The sequence below is a fragment of the Sciurus carolinensis genome, chromosome 1, assembly GCF_902686445.1.
Source record: "Sciurus carolinensis chromosome 1, mSciCar1.2, whole genome shotgun sequence".
In the NCBI taxonomy this organism is placed as follows: Eukaryota; Metazoa; Chordata; class Mammalia; order Rodentia; family Sciuridae; genus Sciurus; species Sciurus carolinensis.
In genome coordinates this window covers 18,595,496-18,620,994 of record NC_062213.1, presented here as the reverse complement: position 1 = coordinate 18,620,994, position 25,499 = coordinate 18,595,496, and the positions used below count along the sequence as shown (strand labels likewise).

At 41.7% G+C, this 25,499-nt stretch overlaps 1 non-coding gene across 1 annotated transcript; it reads left to right on the top strand.

The window, feature by feature from the left end:
- Positions 1 to 14,114: 14,114 nt before the first annotated feature.
- LOC124968579 (small nucleolar RNA SNORD18) lies at positions 14,115 to 14,183 on the top strand. Its single transcript, XR_007105773.1, has one exon. It is a non-coding gene; the product is annotated as a small nucleolar RNA SNORD18 (small nucleolar RNA).
- Positions 14,184 to 25,499: the final 11,316 nt, after the last annotated feature.

The following is a 25,499-nucleotide window of genomic DNA, read 5'->3' as shown; positions in this document are numbered from 1 at the left end:
TACCTCAGTTATCCTAACAAACTCAGGAAAATTCTCCTTAACAGTCAAGCTGAGGCATCTAGTTAAAACTGAAGCTTACAAAATAATTTTTTGTAAATAAAGTATCTGCCATACATGCATCCACATAAAAAAAGAATAGTATCCATAGTGAAGTATTTCTCGTGCAAATTTGGGCAAAGTGTATACAGCATGATTCACAGAAGCACCAAATTCCAGCTAATGTACTAAAATAGTATCAGCCTTCTTGAAACATACATTAAACCAATTAGAAATCAATTTTACCTAAAAGAATGACTAAATATTAAAAGACTATTAATATATCGTATAGTAAATATTGTAAAGAAATGATCATTTTCTTTCTTTGATGGTGAAAAATATAAAGTGGTTCAATATTCTGGAAGGGTATTTGACATTATCCATCAGAAGTCACAAGTTGCATCTGTTTAGATGAGTAATTCCACTTTTGTGAATCTGCAAAATCTCTCCTACCAAAATCCTTGCACTTGGGCATAAAGATGTACATACAAGGATGTTCGATGCAACATTGTTTAGAAAGGCAAAAAGATAGCGGCAGCATAAATGCCTATTAAAAACTGCTAGGAAAGATCCAAAATTTATTTTAAAGACCAGTACAAACAAGGAATTCTGATTTGCATGAAAGGTAAATCAGTCTACTCCCAGGTAATCCAGAAGACTACACAGAGAATCTTAGATCAGCAACACACTTTACATACCCAGCCCACTCACTATTTAATTCCTTTAGGCAGATTTAAACAGTTCTGCCATAATAGAAAACACCACCCACATTCTTTCAAAAACATCTATGGTAGGCTATTGTCATTGAATGAGATGAGAGGATAATGATAATAGTTCTGTATAAGCCAACACAGTTTTCAAAGCAAATAAGTGAGATGTTATTGTCATTTTCCTTTGGTGGATGACGTTACTGAGACTAGGGTTATATAACTTACCCTAAAACCTCCAACTTCCTATAGAATTTCACTGTTTCAAAACTTCCCATATGCATTGGAAATGTTAAAGCTTCAAGGAAAGAAAACCCACTTAGACTTGACTGAGACCAACCTGCATTCTATCCATTTTAAAACAAACAAAAAGAGCCATCATCACCACATGACTTCCTATTTTTGCAAATGATAGGACTATGGACAAAATTTATTCCCTGAAGTTCCCTGATTGATGGGGACAAATCTCAGATCTCTGCTTCAGGGACATGGCAAGCATGGCAGTAGGGGTTGAGAGTGAACTTCCTTTGAACTTCATTTGAGCTCCCCCCCATTTCAGAAGGCTTTATATTAAACTTTGTAACTTAAGGAGAACATGCCATTTAAATTAAAGAATTGGAGGAGATTTGGGTATTTTCCAGCCTGGGTCAGCAAACTCCAAAGGCCTATAATTAGGATTTCTCTGTTTCTTCTTGGTTTAATCATCAAAACCGTGGATGAGAATAAAGCTTAATCAGATAGATGGCTTACTCTTCCTTCAAGATATAGATCTATTATAGATACAAAATATCTTCAAGGCTATTTTGCAAATACCCCCCAAATCTGCTGACTTGGCCCAGTAGCTTTCAATCTGGTCTGGCCCATTCTTATAAACAAGCACAAGGATTCCTGGTCACATGTGCACGCACACACACAAAAGAAGGTAATTCTAATATTGCACAGAACCCAACTTGAGGAAAGTGTGTTTTTATTTTCTAACGGTAATGTTGTCAAGTACATTTCTTATGATTCTAAAATATAAGAAAAGGATAAGTGATTAAAAAATTTCAGGCCTATATTGTGTCGGGTCAGGATACTAAAAGGTACATTTGAGGCAAACAATAAAAGTTATAGTTTGAAAAGTAATCTCAAAAACTCATAATTTCTTTCTTAAGAATTTGTCATATTAAGGCTCTGTTCACATGTCACATATGCATCTGTCTTTCTCTAAGATGTGGAGATGTCTAATATCCGTGGGCAATGCACAGCCAGGTTCTCAGTGATTCCAGTTCTAGGCAACATCACAGAACTCAAATTAGGAAAATTAGAGAACTCAGATGACTCTCCTTAGTTCTGAATGTAACTTTAATGATGCTGACAAGGGTAAGGAATTGAATTCCCCCCAGACCCCTTATTGTGGTGTTTCCACAACTTGTATCTTGACAGGAAACACACGAGTGAGCCAAACACAGTGCTGTATTGGTAAGGAGGAAATCATCATGCTGGCCTCTGAGATCAGGGAGGGAGAATTTAATCAGGCAGTCTCAGGTACATCTGCCTCTATAGAATATATGTAATAGATTAGAGCAAGTCACTCTTTTTCTCAGTACCTTTGATGAGTTTGTCTCAGATAAATGTGTGAAAATTACTTTTTATAAACTATTATTTAAATTACTGTTTGAAAACTCTGAAGAAACTAAGGATAGAAGGAATCTACCTCAACATTATAAGGACTATATATGATAAACTCAAAGCCAACTTCAGTAAATGGGGAAAAACTGGAAGTATTTTCTTTAAAATCTGAAACAAGACAAGGCTGTCCACTCTCAGCACTCCTATTTAATACAGTGCTAGAAATTCTAGCCAAAGCAATTAGGCAGGAGAAGGAAATAAAAGAGATAAAAACAAGAAAAGAAGAAATAAAATTATCACTATTTGCAGGATAGATGATCCTATATTTAGATTTAAAAAAAAAAAAAAAACTCCACCAAAAGACTACAAGAGCTAATAAACAAATTTGGCAAAGTAGCAGGTCATAAAATCAACATACAAAAACATGTGCTTTCCTACATACCAACAGTGAATTTACTGGGAAAGAAATCAGGAAATAAATTCTAGTCTAAAAGAATACCTAGGAATAAATTAAACTCAGAGGTGGAAGAACCTTACAATGAAAACTATAGAACATTGAAGAAAGAAATTGAAGAGACCTCAGAGGATGGAAAGACCTCCATGTTCATAGATGGGCAGAATTAATATGTTAAAATGTCCATACTACCAAAAGCAATACACATACTCAGTGCAATCCCCAACAGAATACAATGACATTTTTCACAAAACTGAAAAAAAAAAAAAAGTCCTAAAATTCTTTTGGAAGAATAAAACACCCAGAATACCACAATATACAAAGCAATTCTAAGTCAATAAAGCAATGGTGAAGGCATCACAATACCTGACTTCAAATTATACTACACAGCTAAGTAACAAAAACTGCATGGTACTGATGTGAAAACAGACACATATACCAATGATGCAGAATAGAAACTACAGAGACAAACCCACACAGATAGAGTTATCTGATTCTTGACAAAGGTGCCAAGAACATATACTGGGGAAAAGACAATCTTTTTAAAAAATGGTTCTAGGAAAACTGGTTATCCATATGTAGAGGAATGAAACTAGATACTTAACCCTCACCCTGAACAAAAATCAACTCAAAATGGATCAAAGACCTAGGAATCAAACCAGAAACTATGCAACTCCTAGAAGAAAACAAAGGGTCAATTCTCCAATGTTTAGGCACAGGCGATGACTTTCTCAATAGGACCCTTAAAGTTCAGGAAATAATGCCAAGAGTTAATCAATGTGACCACATCAAATTAAAAAGCCTCTGCACAGCAAAGGAAACAATTAGGAATGAGAAGAGAGAACCCACAGAATGGGAGAGAAATTTGCTAGCTACTCTTCTGAGAGAGGATTAATGTCAAGAACATATAAAGAACTCAAAAATTTTTGCACAAACAAATAAATAACCCAATTAATAAGTGGGCAAATGAATTAAACCAATACTTCTCAAAAGAAGAAATGCAAATAGTCAACAAATACGTGGGAAAATGTTCAACATGATTATCAATAATTAGGGAAATGTAAATTAAAACTACAAAGACTTCATCTTGCATCAGTCAGAACGCGGTCATCAAGAATACAAATAATAATAAATACTGGAGAGGATGGAGAGAAAAAGGAACACTTTTACACTCTTGGTGGTATTGTAAGTTGGTACAACCACTATAGGGTTTCTCAAAAGTCTAAGCATGGAACCACCATATAACCCAATTATGCTATTTCCTGGTATTTATCCTAAAGAATTAAAATCATCATACTACAGTAATACATGCACACCCATGTTTATAGCAGTACAATTCACAATAACCAAACTGTGGAACCAGTCTATGTGTCCATCAATGGATGAATGGATAAGAAAAATGTGACATGTATATACAATGGAGTTTTATTTAGCCATAAAGAAAAATGAAATTATGTCATTTGCAGGAAAATGGATGAACCTAGAAACCATTATGTTAAGTGAAATAAGTCAAACTCAGAAGGTCAAGGGTCTTATGTTTTCTCTCATATGTGGAAGCTAGAGAGGAAACAGGAAAAAAAGGTGGGAGCGGATCTCATGAAAATCAAAGGGAGATCAGTGGAAGAAAGAGACCAAGGAATGGGAGGCAAGGAGGGTGTGGGGAAGTGCTGGGGAATGATATAGGTCAAATTATAGTGTCGTATTGTGTGTATGTATAAATATATGACAACAAATCCCATCATGATGTACAACTGTAATGCACCAATTAAAATGGGGAAGAAAAATGAATGCTCTTGGATAGATATCTCTTTGATGGATACAATCTTAAACATTTTTAAAGCAAATAAAGTGGTCAAATGGCAACATATCAAGATAAAACATCCCTATATAACTCCTAGTGATGTGACCACTAGGTGAGAGAGAAACACCTCTCCCTGTTTATAAATTAGTTCTGCTGATAATGATCCAATGATTATTTTTCATAAAACAAATAAATAACAAATGATGACCTAGTATACAATAATTTTCAACATACCATTCTGTTATTTGATCAACGCAAACTCTCAATGACAGCATCTATTCACATGGAGAAGGTATGTGGTATGTAGACAAAGAGACAGTTTCAGAGTGAATCAGAATGGTTAAGAGTATTGCACAAGCTTACTTGCTAAAACAAGTGAGAGAGCAAAATCTCTGCCCTTGTTCTTTCAAGTCCATTTCTCCTTCCCCAATGTTAATATCCTGCCCTCCTTCCCCTTAGTCATGAGATGATCTGGTCAGGGCACCATCAGCCACAGGAAGAGTCCAAAATCATCCCCACCTGCCAGATTGTCTTGGAAAAGTTCTGAAGAAGATCAAGTTGGACAGCATCTGCTGCCTCTGTGTTATTTCCCCCATTCTTCTAGCTCCATTTCTGAAATGAAAAAAAAAAAATTGAGATTTAGACCCAATAACTTCCTGGAGATCTCAGAGCTTATAGACACATGAGTTGGGCATCAAACCCATGCCTGTCTTATTTAAAGCTGTGCTGAGTAAGATGTAGATAATGCTTGTTTTGGAATCAGATGAGCATGTTTCAAATTCTGGTCCCACCAACTACCAACTGTGTGACCTTGAAAATCTAGGAGCCTTGGTAGCATAACTGTAATAGTTATTAAATGAAATGAAGCATAGCATGTAGTACCTGCGGGGGGAGAATATAGGTTATAATCATAACACACCACCAAGAGTGTGGCCCTAGGGAGAGTAACAGCACCCTGTGTATTCTGCCTAGATGTCTAGAAATGCTGCAGACATCTTTGTAGGTAATCACATTTTTTAACTCTGATCAATCATCGAGTTTAAGAGTGTCCCACATTTCTCGCTGACATCCCAGCTGATAGCCATTAGCAGCAAAGGAGTATTTTTTCTGAAGTGATCATGAATCAAAATAAAATTGAGAACTTCTATTATTGATAAAAAAGAGTGCATTAGATACTGGGAGAAAATCAATCTATTCCTTATTTGAACTTGGAAGTCACAATTCAACCCAAGGAAAATGCTCTTCTGATTGTTTCCCAAACTTTCATTCCTCTACCAACTTTCACTACTTCCCTTCAATAGAGCTTTTAGATGCACCTGGACACTACATCCAGTTTCCAACTCCAAAACCAAGCAGGAGGAATTTGATTCATCCTTTCTCTCCATTCAGAGGCCACCTCTAGCACAGGTGGCATGTCCAACATGGACCAGCTGCTCAATCAAATGGAATCCTGATGAATGAGGAGAGACACTGTCTGGTGAACCATGCTAGTGCATGCCAGTCATGTCTTCCCTTCCCCTGGGAAAGTCAAAAGGAGAGCAGCGTGACCTCATCCCTGGACACATACTCTGGGCACCTCCTAATGTCCATCTCTGTTTTGTGAAGTCAGACCTGTCTGCACCAGCCAACCCTTGTCTCTAAGTTAGATCCAATTTCCCCACAGGAAAGTCAACTTGATAGTCCCTGTTTCTTAATCCTGAACCTCAGCCAGCACTCTTTGAGCTTATTGTTATCCTCAGTAACTTCTGTAGTTCTGGTTCTATTAAGATGAAGCCAAAGTTTAGTGGAAAACTTCAATTTCTCTCCCCACCTCCCAAATAAAGTACAGAGTGATTTTGGAATCTGTCCTGGGAAATCACAAGAACGGAGTCTGCAAGGCAATGGCATATGCTTCTCAAAGCCATGTGTCATTGTCACGGCAATCAGTAGACAGACCCCTATTGTGCAGGAGCCCCACTGCAGGCCCAGGGAGCAGCACTTCCTGTGAGTGGGCTGCTGGCTGTTTGCTTGTTGCTACAGCAAAGCCTCTGAAAGAACTTCCAGGGTGGGGGGCAGTGCTCAAAGTCCTCCCACGCCTGAGCACAGGTCTCAGCTCTCCTCCCTGTGGATGCCACGCTCTTCCGGAAGTGCAAGACCTTAGCCAGGGACATGCAGAAGGTGGATATTGTTTCAGCTTATTGTTTTTAAACTCTGTGCCAGAGACTACACACAAACACACATCACCTCTAATCTTTATAAGAGTCCAGTGAGATCACTATGACCTCCCTTGTTTGCAGAAGAGGAAACTGAGAATCCAAGGTGTAAACAACTCTGTGATCCCACAGCAGTTGGGAGGCTGCAGTGTCATGACTGGATCTCAGGTTGGCCTGACTCCAAGTCCCCGTCAAATAGACCCCACCTTGTTACCACCTCTCCCAGAACTGTGCAAAGAGCCAGAGCTGAGACCCTCTGCATACAAAGCCTCAACTCTGGCCTCCAGGGTTTGAAGTGGGCCACACAGCAGACCAAGTTGCTTTCCTGAACAGAAATAAATGTATCATGATAACATCATAGCAATGCAGACCAGCTGCCTGGGCCAGGTGGGCAAGGTGAAAACCAGCTGAGGATGGGAGGATGGGGCAAGATGGGTCTGTCAGTTATCTTTTGCTACACAACTACCCAGCTTAAAACTTAGTGAAGAAAGCAACCACAGTTTATCCTCTTTTGTGGCCTGTGCTTTGGCTCATGATTCTTCCGCTACACATCATGTCTGATGGGGTCACTCTTGCAGTGCACCCAGTGCAAGGCCAGGATGGTTTGGAAGTTCCCTGAGGCCTCTCTCAAGGATTTGGGCTTTGGTGCCAGCTCTTGTCCGTGGGACTCCAGTTTTTCTTCCATGTGGTTCCTATGACTGCCTGGTGTTTCATTCCCCAGTCTCTTCATGTGCCCTCTCTCCAAGAGGACAGCCTGCACTTCCATATGTTACAGTGACTGATTCTGAGAGAATGAAAGCAGAAGCTGTCAAGCTTCTATGGGCTCTTCCCAGAGCTGGCATGTGTGGCATTTCAGCCACATTCCATTTATTAAAGTCAATCACAGGCCAGTCCAGATTTGAGAAGGGAAATAGGCTCCATTTCTAAGTGGGTACAGCAACATACTCATTGTATTAGTAGCTTCTCATGCTGTGACAAAAATAACTTAGGAAAAAAAATTAAAGGGGAAAAGATTTTATTTTGGCTCCTGGTGTCAGAGGTTTCTATGGTCACTGGGTCCAAGAAAGAACCATCACAGGCAAAGGGTGTGGCAGAGGAAAACTGTACATTTTATGACAGTCAGGAGGCAGACACAGAGAGAGAGAAAGGAACTGGGACAAGATATACCTGTCTATGCCACACTCCTAGTGACCTACTTCCTCCTTCCAGGCCCCACATCCTACAGTTTCCACCACCTCCCAATAGTCCATTCAATTATGAATCCATTAATGGATTAATCCATTGATAATGTTAATGCCCTCATGATATAGTTACTTCCCTAAAGTCCCACTTTGGAACTTGACTGCACTAGGGACCAAGCTTTCAACACATGAATCTTTGGGGGACCTTCAGATCTAAACCATAACATGCACAGAGGGAGGGGAAGACTTGTTGACCCTTATCTTTGGTGAAAATCTATCACAGAAGCTGTGCCCCAGATTCCTTCAGCAGATGTACCCTGCAGAGGCTGTGGTGGGACAGATTGCTATGTAGCATCATGAACATACCTCATCCAGGATGCCAACTCCAGAGATTAGTCATGGCTGCCTGGGGTGCAAAATGAAAAGAATTCTGAAGTAGCTTCTGGGTCTAGGAGGAAAAATGTCCACAACTGAGTCATTCATCCATTCATTCATCTTGTTTGAAAAAATAAAATTAAATTAAAAAATGTGCACTGAGTACCTATGGTATGCCAAATGATCTAGCCCCAGGGTTGAAGCAGTGAAAACACAGTCCAGTACCACATTCTTTCCCAGGATGGTGACACTCTACTATGGGAAACAATCAATTAATCAATCAATAAATGGGTAATGTGTTAGGTAGAATTTAATGCTAAAAGGAAAATAAAATGAATTAATAACTACTGATGGTGTTGCTGTGATCTCATTGTGCCCCTCCAAAATTCATGTGTTGAAGTCTAATCCCCAATGTGATGCACTGGAAGGTGGGACCTTTGAAGGTGATTAGGTCTTGAGAGCAAAGCACTCATTAGTATACTTCTAAAAGACCTCAGGGAGTTCTCTAACTTTCTTTCTGCCATGAGAGGATACAACAGATTGACTGCAACCCAAAAAGAGATCCCTTCCCAGTGGAATTTGTGCCTTTATAAAAGAGGTTTGAGGGAACCCAAGCGGGGACCTGGCAAGAAGTCACTGTCTATGAATAACTGTCCTCACTATACAACAAACCCACCATCACCTGGATCTTGGACTTCCCAGCCTCCAGAACTGCAAGGAATAAATTTCTGTGGTTTATAAATCACCCACTTTATGACATTTTGTTAGAGAAGCAGGAACAGAATCAGACAGAGGCCTCGTCAAGAAGGTAACACATGAACAGATACATTAATGAGAAGAGGAAGTCAGAAGTGTAGGTAAAGCAGGGAAGAACACTCCAACTGCACCAGGAAGTGCCAAGTCTGCTATGACGAGTAACATAGACTGGGTGATTGAACAGCAGACATTTACTTTTCACAGTTTTGGAGGCTGGAAGTTGGGGATCGGGACACCAGCATGGTCAGGTTCTGGCGAGAACCGTCTTTCTGGTTGCAGGCGGTCAACTTCTCACATCCTCGTGAGGCAGAAAGAAGCTAGAAGACTTTCTGGGGGTCTCCTTCATAAGGGCTCTGCTGCAGCTGCCCGAGTTAGTCAAGAGGAGAGTGCTGCAAGGTGAGAGCCCTGAATGTGGCTTGGCCATAGCTGCTGACCAACGGAAACACCATATGCGCCATGAATACAAGCCACCTGTGTTGCTGGAATCTTCTGGTAGCCATACTTTAAAAAGTAGAGAAAAAAATGGTACCAACATTTTTTAACAGTATGTTTAGTCTAATACATCAAAAATACCTTGTCAACATGTAATCAGTATGAAATTATTAATGAGACATTTTACTTTTTATACTAAATCTTCAAGTCCAACGTGTCTCTTACCCTTCCAGTGCGTCTCAGCCGAGAGGAACTGAATTCCTGGTGTCTCGTGGCTACCACACTGAACAGCACAGTGTTCCGTCATCTAGGCCAGTATTTCCCAAACTGTCCATCTCAGAACACTGGCCTTGGTATGTTAACAAATACAGTGAGAGCAAAGACAAATGAACAATGTGTTCTGTGCTCGAATAAACAAAAGTGAAGAAACACTGGTTCAACAAATTTTAAAATACTTGCTTTCAGCAAAAAATGTCAGCTGCTAACTTGATAATTACACTATGAATCTCTTGGAGGGGCATGAACTAAGAATGAGGTGGTAGACTTTTAAGAGCTGTGCTTTGGGGATCCCTAGAATCCTCCACAGAGAGGTTTTTGAGGGACTCACACCCCTCCCTGGTTACAAAGTCAGTAAGTTCTGAATCTCCTTATTTCCAGTTCAGAGTGTTTCTCTGATTTTTATTTATTCTCCTGCTTACCATTTAACCTAATATCCCAGTTGAGGAAAGGTAGCAAGACTTTTTTTTTAAACCCTTGGGTTCTCAAAACAGCTCTCATACCTCAAATAATCCGTACCTTGGAGAAGGAAGCCTTGGCTGCTACAAATGTTCTTTAGAAAACAGCTTTGCAAAGCAGTCTGGGGGCACACCTCCCCACACACACACCAGGTTCTTCCAGGTATAGCCTGACCTGGTCATTCATGGTCCTCATGAGGAGCTCTAAGCACAGCCTGGTGGAGCTTCAGCTAAAGCCTTCGGTCTCACCTGGTAGCGGCTGCTCTGATCCATCCTTTCCATTCATGAGTGGCCAGTTGCTCGTTTCCTGTTCCCATCACACAGCTCTGCTGTTGAAAGCAAACCTGATATTCAGAGGTGATGGCTGTACTTTCTGTTTGCATCTGCAAGTGTAACCCAGGGGAACCAACCCCTGACAGCAACTTCTTTTCTCTTCCATTTCAACCCTTGAGCAGGCTCAATACTCTGTTTAGTCCCTAAAAGAAAAGCTATTCATTCCATCAGGCATTTGTGAGAAATGGGTATTTAATCAAAGAGTTCCTGGAGGAGAGGGAGCAGAGTTTAATGCATACTGTTCCACTTCAAGTAAACCCCTGTGAGGTATGCCTCTCTTTACAAGCTCTGCCCAAGGACCCTCTGCCTCCATATTGGCTGACCTATTCTCCTCCTTCTCTGTCCTTGGGTCCCTCCGGGTCTCATTCTATCTGTCCCTGTGGCTCTCTATATCTCAAGCCCTGTCTATCTTGGCCAGGTACCTCCATCTCTCTCCACCTCTGCTTGACTCTACTTTATCTCATTCTCCATATACTCCTACCCCTCTCCCCTGCACCAATCCTAGCCTAGTCAACCCTGCAGACTGCCTCCAGCCCCCTTCCCATATCATGGTCTCTAAAATGCTCACTTTTCTCAGGAAGACCCATTTAGCTGTATCCAGGATTCTCCACGCCCATCATGTAATGCTCTATACTCAAGTATGACTCTAAAGATGAGTGTTTTCTTTTTCTTTCAACCACTTCAAGTATCCCTACCACATCAAGACACACAAACCCATGTGCTAATTAGATCCCTTTATTCACTACATGTTAGATGGACCCAGGATTGAAGCCCAGTTCCACGACTTTTAGCTGTGACCTGGGCAACTAACCTACCTGACCTGCACTCTTCATTTTTAATACTACATATAGATCATAACACTTATGTCAACAAGTTCTTATAAAGTTAATGTGAATGTGGCTATTTTAGTCAGTTTTTTGACTGCTGTAACTAAAAGACCTGAAGAACAATTTTAAGGAGGACAAGTTTATTTGGGGGCTCATGGATTCAGAGAGCTCAGTTCACAGCCAACTCCATTCCTCAAGGTTCGAAGTGAGGCAGAACATCATGGTGGAAGAAACTCACATGATCATCAGAAAGCAGAGAGACTCCACTTGCCCAATACAAATTACATACCCCAAAGGCACAATCCAATGACCCACCTCCTCCTGCCACACCCTACCTGCTTTCTTACCACTTAGTTAATCCCCATCAGGGAATTCATTCACTGATTGGGTTAAGGTTCTCATAACCCAATCTTTTCTCTTCTAAACCTTCTTACATTGTCTCACACATGAGCTTTTGGTGGACACCTCACATCCAAATCGTAACAGATCCCAACATCAAAGGTAATTAGAACTGACTGACCCTCAGTCACTGGTGTGTCCTCTTCAATGTTGAGTTTAGGCTTATTAATATTAAATATGATAGTCTGAATCCTCGCTGCCCCTCCCCACCAGGCCCTTGTCTGTCAGAAGACTACACTGCCCACCCCAGGGGCATCTTATGCAGGCAACTGACTTGCTTTGGTCAATGAAACATGAGTGAAAGCAATGAGGCACCCGCCACTTCTGAGCAGAATTTTCTGGCTCTGCATCCCTCTCCCCTCCTGTCAATGCCTTTCCTATGGGCTACTCATTGGCCTCAGTCTCTGAGTGAGCAGCTGAAGCTAGTGGATGTATACAGTGAAATCAGAAATAAAACTGTGATTTCAAGAGTTGTTTTTAATTGACAGATAAAAATTGTACATACTCATGGAGCACAGCATGGCATTTCAATATATGTGCAAAGGCTGACTCGAGCTAATTGACATATCCACTGCCTCACATGCTTCTCATTTTTTCTTGTAACAACACCTAAAACCAATTCATAGTGATTTTCAATTATGCTGTATACCGTGTTGTACCATAGAGCCCCTGAACATATTCCTCCTGTCTAACTAAAATCGACACTCTTTGACCAATATCTCCCAAGCCCCACCTCCAGCTTCTCCCAACCCAGTGCCTGGTGTCCACCATTCTACTCTCACCTTGCATGAGTTTGATAAGTCACTGAGATTTGGAGGTCATTTGTTACCACAGCAAAAAGTAACCTAAACTGCCTAATGTCTAAACATAAACCAGACTGATTCCTGCCTTGGCACACTAAGAAAGAAACAGAAAGGAACTGACCACCTGCTAAGCCAAATGTTACTAAAATATTAAATGTACAGCTCCTCCTCAATCATAAAGTGCCCTGCAGTGAAATACCAAGAGCTCAAGGATTCCTTAGCAAATTATGCTGCATTTCATAACCTTCAGATATTCTTTTTTTAATGTTTTTTTAATGTCTTCTAGTTAGTTGTACATGACAGTAGAATGCATTTATGCATTCTGATAAACCATACATAAATGGAGTTTAATCTCTCATTTTTCTCATTATACATATTGCAGGATCACATGGGTCATACAGTCATACATGTACATGAGTTAATAAAGTTTGTTTCACTCTACTATCATTCCTACCCCTATACCCCTTCCTTTCCCTTCACTCCCCTCTACCTAATATAAATAACACTATTTTTCCCTATCCTCTGCTTTATTGTGAATTAGCATCCACATATCAGAGAAAACATTTGGCCTTTCATTTTATGGGTTCGGCTTATCTCACTTAGCATGATATTCTCTAACTCTATCCATTTACCAGCAAATGCCATAATGTCATTCTTCTTTAAAGTTGAGTAATATTCCACCAAAGAAAATATATCACATTTTCTTTACCCATTCATCTGTTGAAGGGCATCTAGGTTGGTTCCTTAGTTTAGCTATTGTGAATTGAGCTGCTATAAACATAGATGTGGCTGTGTCAGTGTAGTAAGTTGATTTTAAGTCCCTTGGGTATAAACCAAGGAATGGGATAGATGGGTCAAATCGTGGCTCCATACCAGGTTTTCTTAGGAATCTCCATACTGCTTTCCATAATGATTGCATCAATTTGCATTCTCACCAACAATGTATGAGTGTACCTTTTTCCCCACATCCTCACCTTTTACAACTGTAATAATTGTTGTTTATCTGTGTACTACCTGTAGAACAGATATATGCAGTATTCTGACAGGTTTTACTTTTGTTTTTGTTTTTGTCTGAATTTGATTGAGTTTGTGATTAGCAGATATGGAGGGCTAATTATAGCCAAGACTTAATGTCTGAGAAAGCAACCTAGAAACTTAGAAACTTAGAAACTTAGGAGCTATATTACTCAGGTTTGAATTCTGACTGCCATTTATGGGCAAGTTGTTTTTTGACTATGCAGATCCAGGACAGAGATTATACCTTAATACTGAAACTGCTCACTTTGTAGGTCTATGCCTCTCAATGAAGAGAGCTGGCAAGGCAAAATGAGAAACCATCATTGTGTCCAGTGCAGGGGGGCCTGTATATCTCTAATGAAGACAATGGTATCATCAAGGACTTCAGAGACATCCCTGGTAATTCTTATAGGGTTTACATTTTGATTACCTACACTTTGCAACCTTACTCAGCTTTGATTATGATGAGAACCCACTTCATGGTCCTGTTTCTGAAATAAATGATTTTGTGGAAATTCTGATTCCTAACTGAATGAGTTGTACCATTAATGGTTGATAGGTCTCAGGTTCCTCAGGTAGCCATTAATTCAACAGATGAATGGATAAAGAAACTATGGTATATATACACAATGGAATATTATTCTGCCATAAAGAAGAATAAAATTATTGCATTTACAGATAAATGGATGGAATTGGAGAATATCATGCTAAGTGAAATAAGCCAATCCCAAAAAACCAAAGGCCGAATATTTTCCCTGATAAGTGGATGATGATATATAATGGGGATGGGGGGTGGTGAGAGAAGAATGGATGAACTTTAGATTATATAGAGGGAAATGAGAGGATGGGGGTATGAAAAATGGAGGACTGAGACAGACATCATTACCCTATGCACACATATGATTACACGAATGATATGAATCTACATTGAGCACAACCATAGAAATGAAATGATGTGCCCCATTTGTGTACAATAAGTCAAAATGCAGTCTGTAAAAAATAAAATAAATAAATAAATAAAAATATTCTTTGTATTTCTTCTGTTGAAAATATCTTTCTAATTCTCCTTTCCCTTTCAAAGGAATACTCTACTTAATGTAAGCAAACTGAACATTTTGCAACTTGCTTCTGGTGGGCATGTGGGCATTTCTGCATTTGGAATGAAAGTACTTTTTGGAAGTTAGATGAACTGTAGGGCACTTGGTGTAAAGCTGCTTCCCTCAACAGTAATCATAAGTGAGTGTGTTTTATATTTAAATACTGAACATAGATTTAAGTTATGTGCGTTTACATTCAGAATTGGTTTGCATAGTTTTGGGGGAGGTTTTTTGTTTCGTTTGGGTGGTACTAGGGTTTGAACCCAGGGCCACTCACCACCGAGTTTCGTCCCCACCTCTTTCTGACAATCAGACAGGGAGAGGTAGGAAGGCAAACTAAGCAAAGGAGAAAGCTGCACCCCCAGCCCCTGATGTCAGCCAGGCCTGAAACCATCCAAATCTGCAGCCAGCCATAACTGAAGCTACATTGTGAGTTCCCTAATTAACACTTCTTATTTTAAATGAGCAGTCAGAGGGCCAACAAATCAATCAACCTGAAAAAAGTTCACAGGGACACACCAAGCGGCAGAACGGCTCCAAAGTCTGCAGTGTCTATGGTGCCCCCACGGCGTGCTGGAGCCTCTTGCTCTCCTGGCCCCAGTTACAGACAAAGATTTCCAGACAGGCCTGGAAAGGCCCACCGGGCCACACATGCCCACTGGAGACGCAGACCCGTGGAACTCTCCCACCCTCTGGCCCTTTCCCTTGTCAAGCCACCACGATGACCTCAAAAAGCGATGTTTTGCCCCGTCTACACAATTAAAAGAAGGAAGAGCTGGGGCTATGTAGTAAAGAGAGGAAACTGAATCCTACTGATTTGGGAGACAGCTACAAGACAGATTTCCACAACAGCCTTTGGAATCAACGACAAGCCCCCTTCGGACCAGTGGCAGGCTGCCATATTTTGACAATGGTTTCAACATGAGAGGCTGCTAGGGGGTGGGGGGCAGCGTGGTGATACTGCTGGAAAAATCCTTTTAATAGATGCACCGTGATTTTCCACTTTCTAATCTGTTAGGAAAGGGGAGAAAATGTCACACAGGGAAGAGGTGATGACTTGAAAACTGGAACAATGATCTCCATTAACAAAGGCATGACTGTAGTAAAAACAAAAGGAAAATAAAGTAACACTCCTTTCTCCCTTGGTAGAAGTTTCAGAACACAGCAGTGTTCTTGGCTGTGGAGTCCGCTACATCTTGGTAACTAGATTCTCCTCACCTTGTGGCCAAGTCTCTCAGACACAGAGAGGATACAAAGCAGAATGGAGGAACCTATGGTAGCTCCTCTAAACACACACACACACACACACCTTACATACCCCAAACAAATGAACTCAAATTATGTCACCTACCTAGAGGACAACTTTGGTGAGCCAGGGGCCTATTCACAGCAGGAACAGAGAGTTCCTGGTCTTCAGAGACAGAACACTTGGGCATGAAGTTTGTCTCTGCCACTTCATATTTATGTGAGCAATGCAAAAAGTACTTAATCTCTCCAAGCCCCATCTATAAACTGGGGATATTAATACCTACTGCTGAGGCTTGCTGTGATGATTCAGTAAAATAACACCACCAGTGTTCCAGAAAAAGCAGTGATTCATTACCCTCCCTTAGGGATTGCTTGGGTCAGATCTTCCTCATAGGCCTGCAAGTCTGACATCACGGTGAAGCTCTGGTTTCAGAAAAATCTGGGTTCAGATCCTGGTGTAGTGAACTCCTACTTCTGTACATTAGGACATGCATCAGTTAGCTTTTGCCACATAAGAAGTGACCACAGAAGTCTCAGCAGCAGGCAACAATGGGCACTGATTTAGGCTGAGTGTCCTTGGGCGAATCAAGAGTTATCTACTCCAGTCTGACCCCAACCAGAAGGCAACTTGTCTAATCCCTGTTACTCCAGCTCACCCACCTGCCTGTTGGCCAGGAAAGCTTGCCCAAGCAGCCTGTGCTCCCCGTTTCCTGTTTCACTCCTAGGACAAGCAATCTCCATTTCCCAGTCCCTGGGCATGTTCTCATGGAGAAAGCACAAGAGGGTGAACACACACACACACAAGGTGGCTGTAGCTGCGGCATGGCACAGGCACACGATCACATCTTCCATGCCCTAATGGCCAAAGGCAGTCTTAAAGCCAAACCCAAAGTCAAGGACTTTAACAACCTACCTCCTAGTTCCTCCTAGTGGGAGGAACTGCAAAGTCACATGCAAAAAGCATGTGTTAGCCTGAGAGTACAGAATCAGCGAGGATAATGAGCTACATCACCTCTTAGTTCTTTTAACTGTCAAGTAGAAATAATTTCCCTATACGCACTTCTTCTAAATATTAAGTAAGATGATGTATTTATGTGCCTAGCACATTGCCTGACTCACAAGAGCTCTCAATAAATGTAGGCCAAAGTTAGTTACCAATGTAGTGGTAGGATGAGGGGGTGGCACTTTATCACATAATTTTTTCTGTATTTTGTCATCCTTTATTCATTTATTAATTCATGAACTCTCTACATAACTTTAAAAAGCTAGTCACATAATCACCTTGCCTCATCAGTGTGCTGACCCCACAACAAGAGCAGAAATAAGCCAAATCCAAAAAACCAAAGGCAAATGTTTTCTCTGAAATGCAGATGCTAATTCACAATAGGGGGCTAGGGAAGAATAGGGTTACTTTAGATTAGGTAGAGGGGAGTGAAGGGAGGGGAGGGGGTTGGGGAGTAGGAAGGATAGTGGAGTGAAACAGACATTATTAGCTTATGTACCTATATGATTGCATGACCAATGTGATTCTACAACATGGACAATCAGAAAAATGAGAAATAACACTCCATTTATTTACAATTTACCAAAATGTATAAATGCATTCTACTGTCATGTACAACTAATTAGAACAAATTTTAAAAATTAAATTAAAAAATTATTAAAAAGTGTTATCGATTAATATTTGCTTAACATTTTCACACCCAGAATGGCATTGGACTCTCACAACTACCCTTGATATAGTTCTTATCATCCCTGTTAAATGGAACCTGAAGCAAATCTGACTCCTGGTCTCAGCCGTCTTAGCAGATAGAGGACAGAGGCTCTTCAAGTCAAGATTCTGTACCCAGGTAGAGGGCCTGCAGGAGGGGCCCATCCTTCACGTCTCCATCTCACCAGAGCTCAGGGAATCTAACGCAGGAAGGAGGCGCCACAGTCTCTCAGACACATCGGCTGCTGGGTTCCACTGGTTCTCTTATCCATGTAGCTATGAAAGAGTGATGTCTGGCTTGTGTCCAGAAGGATGAATGTTTATTCTCCTGTAGAGAGAAAGGGGCCTTGGAGAAGAGGAGGGCATGATAGGCAGACGCAGTGAAGCAAAGGGAGGCCGTGAGAAACCTTGGGCATGGGTGAGAAAGTGGGGAGGGTCAAGGCTAAGGTACTAATGTCAAGGTCAAGAAGAAGGGAGAAGCAGTCAGGACTTTTATCAAGACTGGCCTTGTCCATCATGTGATGGAGACGAGACGTAGTCTAATGAAACAGTGGAGTCACAATGCATTAAAAAGAAAGCAATCCTGTCCTTGGTGGAAGCGTGAATGGAAGGAGAGGACACTCATTACGTTAAGTGAAATAAGCCGGCACAGAGAGACAAGGACCACATGCTCTCCCCATAAGTCGAAGCTCGAAGAGTGGATCTCCCACAAGCAGAGAGCAGAATGGTGGTTTCAGAGGTAAGGGAGGAAAGAGGAGAGGAGGTAGAGGGAGATTGGTTAGAGGGTACAAAATACAGTGAGCCAGGAGGAATGAGTTCTACTGTCCTACCCCAGCAGGGTGACCACACTTTATATCAATGTATTCTATATTTTATAAAGAACTAGAAGAGAGGAGTTCAAAGGTTCCCAACACCATGAAAAATGAGAAATGTTTAGGAGATGTAAATGCTAGTTGTTATCCTGCAAAGTCACATGCAAAGGGTGTGCATTACCCTCAGAGTAAAGTATCGGGGAGGATAACAGAATACCATTACACATATATGTGTGTTGAATTTTCACAATTTTGTACCCCATAAATATGTACGATTAAATATGTGTCAATTAAATTTTAAAAAATATATTTAAAAGAGGGGCATGATGAGAACAGCTCTGAACTCTCTACTGGGTCTCCTGCTAGCTGTGCAGGTCAGGATTCTGAGGTGTCACCTCTTCCATAAGGAAAAAATAAACAACAACAAAAAAAACACAGCTCCTGGCTCTTCGGCAGAGAGATGAAGTGGATGGTGGGACTGAATCTGCTGAGCTCAGCATCCTTAGGAAGGAATCATATGGGGTCATAGTACAAAAGACAGACCTCATAAACAGATCTGGACGTAGAACCCTGGGTTACAGACCCGCAAGGAACCAGGGGCGGTATTTCATCGGCCCTCTCATTACAGGAGAGAAAATCACTGTCCACGTGGAGGAAGGGAACTGCCTCGGGTTGCACAGGAGATCCTAAATCCCAGACCGGTCTTGCCTCTCTTCCCCACCCAGTTATCCGGCCTCTCTGAAGTCACACAGGGTACTTACCCTGTCTTTGTCTTGGTAACCCCAGAACACTGTAAAAGGTAGCACCCCTGCTCCTCTCTCACCAACAGCCCCTCCTTATCCTGTACTCCCTGTTCTCTGCACCCCCATAAAGGCCAAAAAGACATGGACACCAAGGGCATGCAGGACCAGGCTCAGACAGCCAAGGGGAACGGTTTCCTCGAACCAGTGGAACACCCGTGGGTGGTGGTATGAGGAGGTCATTGGGAAAAGTGAAAGTGAGATCGGTGGCTCAGAGCAAGACCAGCGCCAAAGACCAGGAGACCAACCCAGGAGGCAGCGAGTCGTCCCAGCCTAACCCATCAACCCGTCCAGCGGACCCTGTCCCCATGGTCCTCGCCCATGCAGTAACTCATCCCCAATATCATACGAGTCTGCCAGACCTGAAGGTGCCTTCTAAACCGAGTGGCCCCTAAGTAGCGGAGTCTTCTGCCTCACTCCTTGGCCTGCACGTAGCAATCTCTGTGAATTCCCTTGACAGTTCCTGTGTTCAAGTTCCCTAGGACTCTTTCTCACCACTAAGTAAAAGGTCATTAATATCCCCCACCAACTCTTCACTCCTCTGCTTAAATTTACTCACACAATTCTCCAAAATCCCCAGCAGAAACTTCACTTAAAATACACCATAGAGAGGTTCCTTTGCTATAAACAAAAAGGCAACTGTTACCATAAATCAGAAGGAAATAGAGGGGAAGATTAAAAGGATAAGTTTAAAGAAATACAGCTGGGATTCATAGGCTGTTGGCAAGTCACCTTGCCGGTTCCTCCCGAGGGCTCTGAAAAGAAGTATTACAAGAGGAAAAGGCTCTCTTTGGAGAAAGATTAGCTGTGAAACAGGCAGTTCAAAAGACAAAAGGTAGGAGCCCGGCTTCTTTTCCAGTTGCCTTAATTTGTGCCAACTCTGTGGGCTTTGAGACCCTGCTCTGGAAGTAGAGGGGATTGGGCAGAGCTGAGAGTCTGTGATTTTAACCCAAAGCCAGATGAAGGAAAATTAGAAATCAAAGTTCATGACCATGAGGGAACTCAAAGGGACTCTAGGTCAAATTTAGTCCCTTTATTGTTTTTTGTTTAGTTTCTGTTTTTTCTTTCCTTGCCCATCCCTATCACTTTAAAAGTTGTTAATTAAGAAAAAGTTAAAGAGCCTATCCCAGAGGGAGGATTGTGGGATGCTGGGATAAATAGAACAAGGTGGAAATGTACTAGAGTGGCACAGACTGAGAAAATTCAAGCACACACACACTCTGGGATCATCTCCAAGCAAGATGCACAGGGCACGTAGAGACAGATGCCGTCAGCACAGACTCCCACGGTTCAGAACCACCCATAAATCAGCCCCAGGGCTGCTCCAGCCTGTCCCTGTTGCTAGCCGACTTCCCTTCTCTGTGTCAGTTGAGACCCCTTGAGGTCTGCATTACACATCCAAACAGAGCCAGCTGTCACTCACACTCAGGATCCCTTGGCACGTGAGACCCTGCAAGCTACTGTACGACAAATGAAGAGGTAAGCACTTCCTCAATGCTGGTCAGATTTTCTGCAGCAAATTTTGAAAAAAATCTAAGAGTCAATTTTGTTTTCCACTCCCCTGTTCCATAAACCAGGAAAGGTCCCTTCCAGGATCCCACATTAGTTAGACTTGTGGGTTTAGAGAATTCATATAATTGGGGACTTCCCCACAAAAACTGAGAAACTGGATATTACCTAGATGCAAAGATCATCCCTACAGGAAGGGAGCTCTTACAAGCGTAATTTATAGGACCCAGGTACTCTGCTAATCACTAGATTCCCAGAGTTATCCACTAAGGAAGCATTTTTTTTAATTAATAGAATTTTTAGCAGTTTTAGGCTTACAAAAGAGTGATTGTTATGGTTTAGATGTGGAGTCCCCCAAAAACTCACATGCGAGACAATCCAAGTTTTGAAGAAGAAATGATTGGGTTGTAGCCTTAATCCAATCAGATGATTGCTCCCTGATGGGATTAACTGAGTGGTGACTGGAGACAGGTGGGGTGTGGTTGGAGGAAGTGGTTCATTGGGGGCGTGGCTATGGGGTAGATATTTTGTATCTTGGCAGTGGAGACATCTCTCTCTCTCTCTCTCTCTCTCTCTCTCTCTCTCTCTCTCTCTCTCTCTCTCTCTCCCCCTCCCTCTCCCCCCCCTTCTCTCTCTCTCCTTCCTGATCCTGTGAGCAGCTTCCCTCTGCCACACTCTCCTGCCATAATGTTCAGCCTCACCTTGAGCCCCAAGGTTGGAACTGGCCTTCTAAGGACTAAGACCTCCAAAACCATGAGCCCTCAAATAAACCTTTCCTCCCCTACAGTTGTACTGGTCAGGTCCTTTAGTCACAGCAGCAAAAAAGCTGACTAAGACAGTGATCAAAGGTATCAGGAGTTCTTACCTGCTCCCCACCCCCACCTCCCCTATTATTAATATCTTGCATTTGGGGGATGTTTGTTACAATGGGAATGAATATACTGGTACATTACTGTTAACTAACACCCACACATGACATTGGGGTTCACTGTTGGTGTGTATTCTATGGGTCTGGGCAGTTGTAGAATGACATGCATCCCCCATTACTGTGTCTTATGGACATGATCCACTGCCTGAAAGATGCTCTGTGCTCCTCTATCCCCCAAATCCTGGCAACAACTGGTCTTTTTATTATCTTAAGGAAGCATTTTTATCTACTTTTAAAGATAAAGAAACCAGGCCTTAGAGAGTCTAGGGGTTTAACTCAAGTGGGAGGGCAGAGAGGTACTGGGTACCAATTCATTCCAGAGGGAGGATTCCCACCAGGTAGGTGTCCATCTGACTGATATCCCCCAACACCCTGCAGGTCCAGCCAGCAGGAGCTCAGGTGCTTGAGCATGGACAGAACAGCACAGGTCCCACTCAGACCCAGTCTGTGGGCAAGTGAGAAGCAGGGACTTAACAGATCAGCTCAAGGCAAGTATCTAAACATGAGCCATAGTAAGTGCTTGAAGGTCAGAAGGTATGATGAGAATGACTTATAGCAATACCTACTTCACACAGGACTTCACAGGTGGCTGAGGTGGGAGCCTTCAGGAAAGATCTGTTGGGAGAAAGATAAGCAGTTATTCTGAGGTGGGAGTGAGTGTGTTCCACAAAGAGCAGCTTTCACAAAGAACATGCAATGGAGCATAAGCCATCTGTTCAAGGAAACCTTCCCTCCCCCATACAAAGGTCTAAAGTTGGTTCTCTAAATTTATAGTCACTTGAGAACACTTTTGAGTGGAATATTTTATGTAATCCAGAAAGTTCCATGAACACCTACCCTCATTCCCCAACACTAGGAGAGTTACTAATGACTAATATTCATAAAGTGTTTCACAAGTTTGGTAGTTTTAAATTTTATGCTGAACCCAATTTTGTGGAAGAGAGGAGGGGTGGAAAGGAACTCCCAAGATCACAATAAATAGCCTCTATAACATGCCTCTGGCTTGGTGAAAGATCATCCCCCTCCCACATCAAGGAGTCAGGGAGAAGCACAGTCCCTGGCAAAAAAAGATTATTGAATCAATATCTGAGGGATACATGATTAAGTGATTGAGTTAATGTCAATGCCATTGATAGCCAGTCAAGGGCTACTGAGGTAGGAGCTTGATAGAATGGAAAGAAGAGTGGTTTTGGACTCAGACTCCTTGGTCTTCCATCTGTTCTCCAAACTCTGATGAACCAAATGACCTTATTTGTCTCTCTGGCCTCTTCTGCTCATCAGTAAGCATAGAATTAAAAATAGAAAAGATAACCAATATTTTTTTTAAACATCATATGTAACTATCAAACTTTGGAAAGACAAAAGAAACGGGGGAAAGAAGTGTTCTATGCAATCTACTTGGTGGTACATCTGCAGACTCAAGACTCACTGACCCTGGCACGGGAGGTGATCACGATTCTCTCCTCCATCTCCACTGTAGACGTCCCTGACAAAATATCTTGTGGTGCATGCCTGTAATCCCAGTGGCTCGGGAGACTGAGGTACAAGGATCACAAGTTCAAAGTCAACCTCAGCAAGAGCGAGGTGCTAAGCAACTCAGTGAGACCCTGTCTCTAAATAAAAATACAAAATAGGCCCGGGGATGTAACTCAGTGGTCGAATGTCCCTGAGTTCAATCTCAGTAACAAAACAAAACAAAACAAAACAAAACAAAAAAAAATATATATATATATACATCTTAAAGATGATTTTTCTAGAGCCGCCTATGATCAACTTTCCCAAATGCATTAATACATTTTGAGTCTATGAATGTTTTGTATAACAATGTTTCTCAATTAAGTCAAGGGCTTCCTGCATCAGAATCACTTGTGAGGGACGGAGAAATTAGAGGTGCTTGTTAAAATGCACACTCCTGGGTCCTGCCCCACATCTATTGAATAATTCTCTGAGGGTAGGACCTGTGATTCTGCATCTTTAGCAAATTGCTTTGCTATGTGGAATTCAAAAATCACCCTTAGAAAATCAGCAAGGCATATAAAAGCCAACGTAGGACTACTTAGAGTTTGAAGTGAGTTCAAATTCTACCCTGACACTTTCTAATTGGTCCTCATTGAAAAGTCAATAGAGGCGATCCAAGATGGCAGACTAGAGGGTGACTGCATCTCCTGTCGCTCCAGAACCCAGGATTCAAGAAGGGGAGGCATTGAGAGATTCAGACTAAAATAGAGCAACGAGGTGAGTCTCCCCCACCTGGTGAAGCTCGGCCTGGGCGGCAGGCCTGGATAGAGGCAGCTTATCAGAACAGGGTAGGGCAGCTAGAGTCTTCCCGAGGTAGCCTTGCTCACTCCGGCGGTGGGCTCCTCCCACACAGTCAGCTACTCGGAGCAAGCCCCCAGTGAGAGCCTTTCCGCACAGAGCCAGCTCAAAGGCCTGGAACCTGTAGCGGGCTAGGGTCAGCTTTCTTCGGAAGCACTGCATTATCAAGTTCCTCCAAGACTTCAGGCTACTGAAGGCTGGGAGGTGATACACTGGAAATCTACAGGGACACTATAAGTCAATAGAGGAAATCTGCAATATCTCAGAGTCCCACTGACATCTGACCAATATGAGAAAACAAGGGAAGAAAATGTCCCAAACAAACCTAGATACTATATCAATAAAACCCAATGACAGCACAGCAGAAGAAATGTCAGAAAGGGAGTTCAGAATGTACATAATTAAAACAATCAGAGAAGCAAACGAGGAGATGAAAGAGCAAATGCAGGCATCGAAGGAGGAGATGAAAGAGCAAATGCAGGCATTAAATGATTGCACCAATACACAATTAAAAGAGCAAATACGGGAAGCAAGAGATCATTTCAATAAAGAGTTAGAGATACTGAAAAAAAAAACAAACAGAAATCCTTGAAATGAAGGAAACAATAAACCAAGTTAAAAACTCCATAGAAAGCATAATCAATAGGATAGAACACCTGGAAGACAGAACCTCAGACATTGAAGCCAAAATATTTAATCTTGAAAACAAAGCTGACCAAACAGAGAAGATGGTAAGAAATCATGAACAGAATCTACAAGAATTATGGGCTATCATAAACAGGCCAAATTTGAGAATTATTGGGATTGAGGAAGGCTTAGAGAAACAAACCAAAGGAATGAACAATCTATTCAATGAAATAATATTAAAAAATTTCCCAAATCTGAAGAATGAAACGGAAAACCAAGTACAAGAGGCTTATTATAGGACTCCAAATATACAAAATTACAACAGACACACACCAAGGCACATTATTATGAAAATACCTAACATACAAAATAAAGACAGAATTTTAAAGGCCACGAGAGAAAAGAATCAAATTACATTCAGTGGGAAACCAATAAGAATATCAGCAGATTTTTCAATCCAGACCCTAAAAATTAGAAGGGCCTGGGACAACATTTACCAAGCCCTGAAAGAAAAAGGACGCCAACCAAGAATCTTATACCCAGCAAAACTTACTTTCAGATTTGACGATGAAATAAGATCCTTCCATGAAAAACAAAAGCTAAAGGAATTTACAAAAAGAAAGCCAGCATTACAGAACATTCTCAGCAAAATATTCCATGAGGAAGAGATGAAAAACAACGATGCAAATCAGCAACGGGAGGAACTAGCCTAAAGGAATAGCCAAATAAAGGAGAAACCAAATCATGTCAAAAAACAAAAATGAGTCAAATGACTGGGAATACAAATCATATC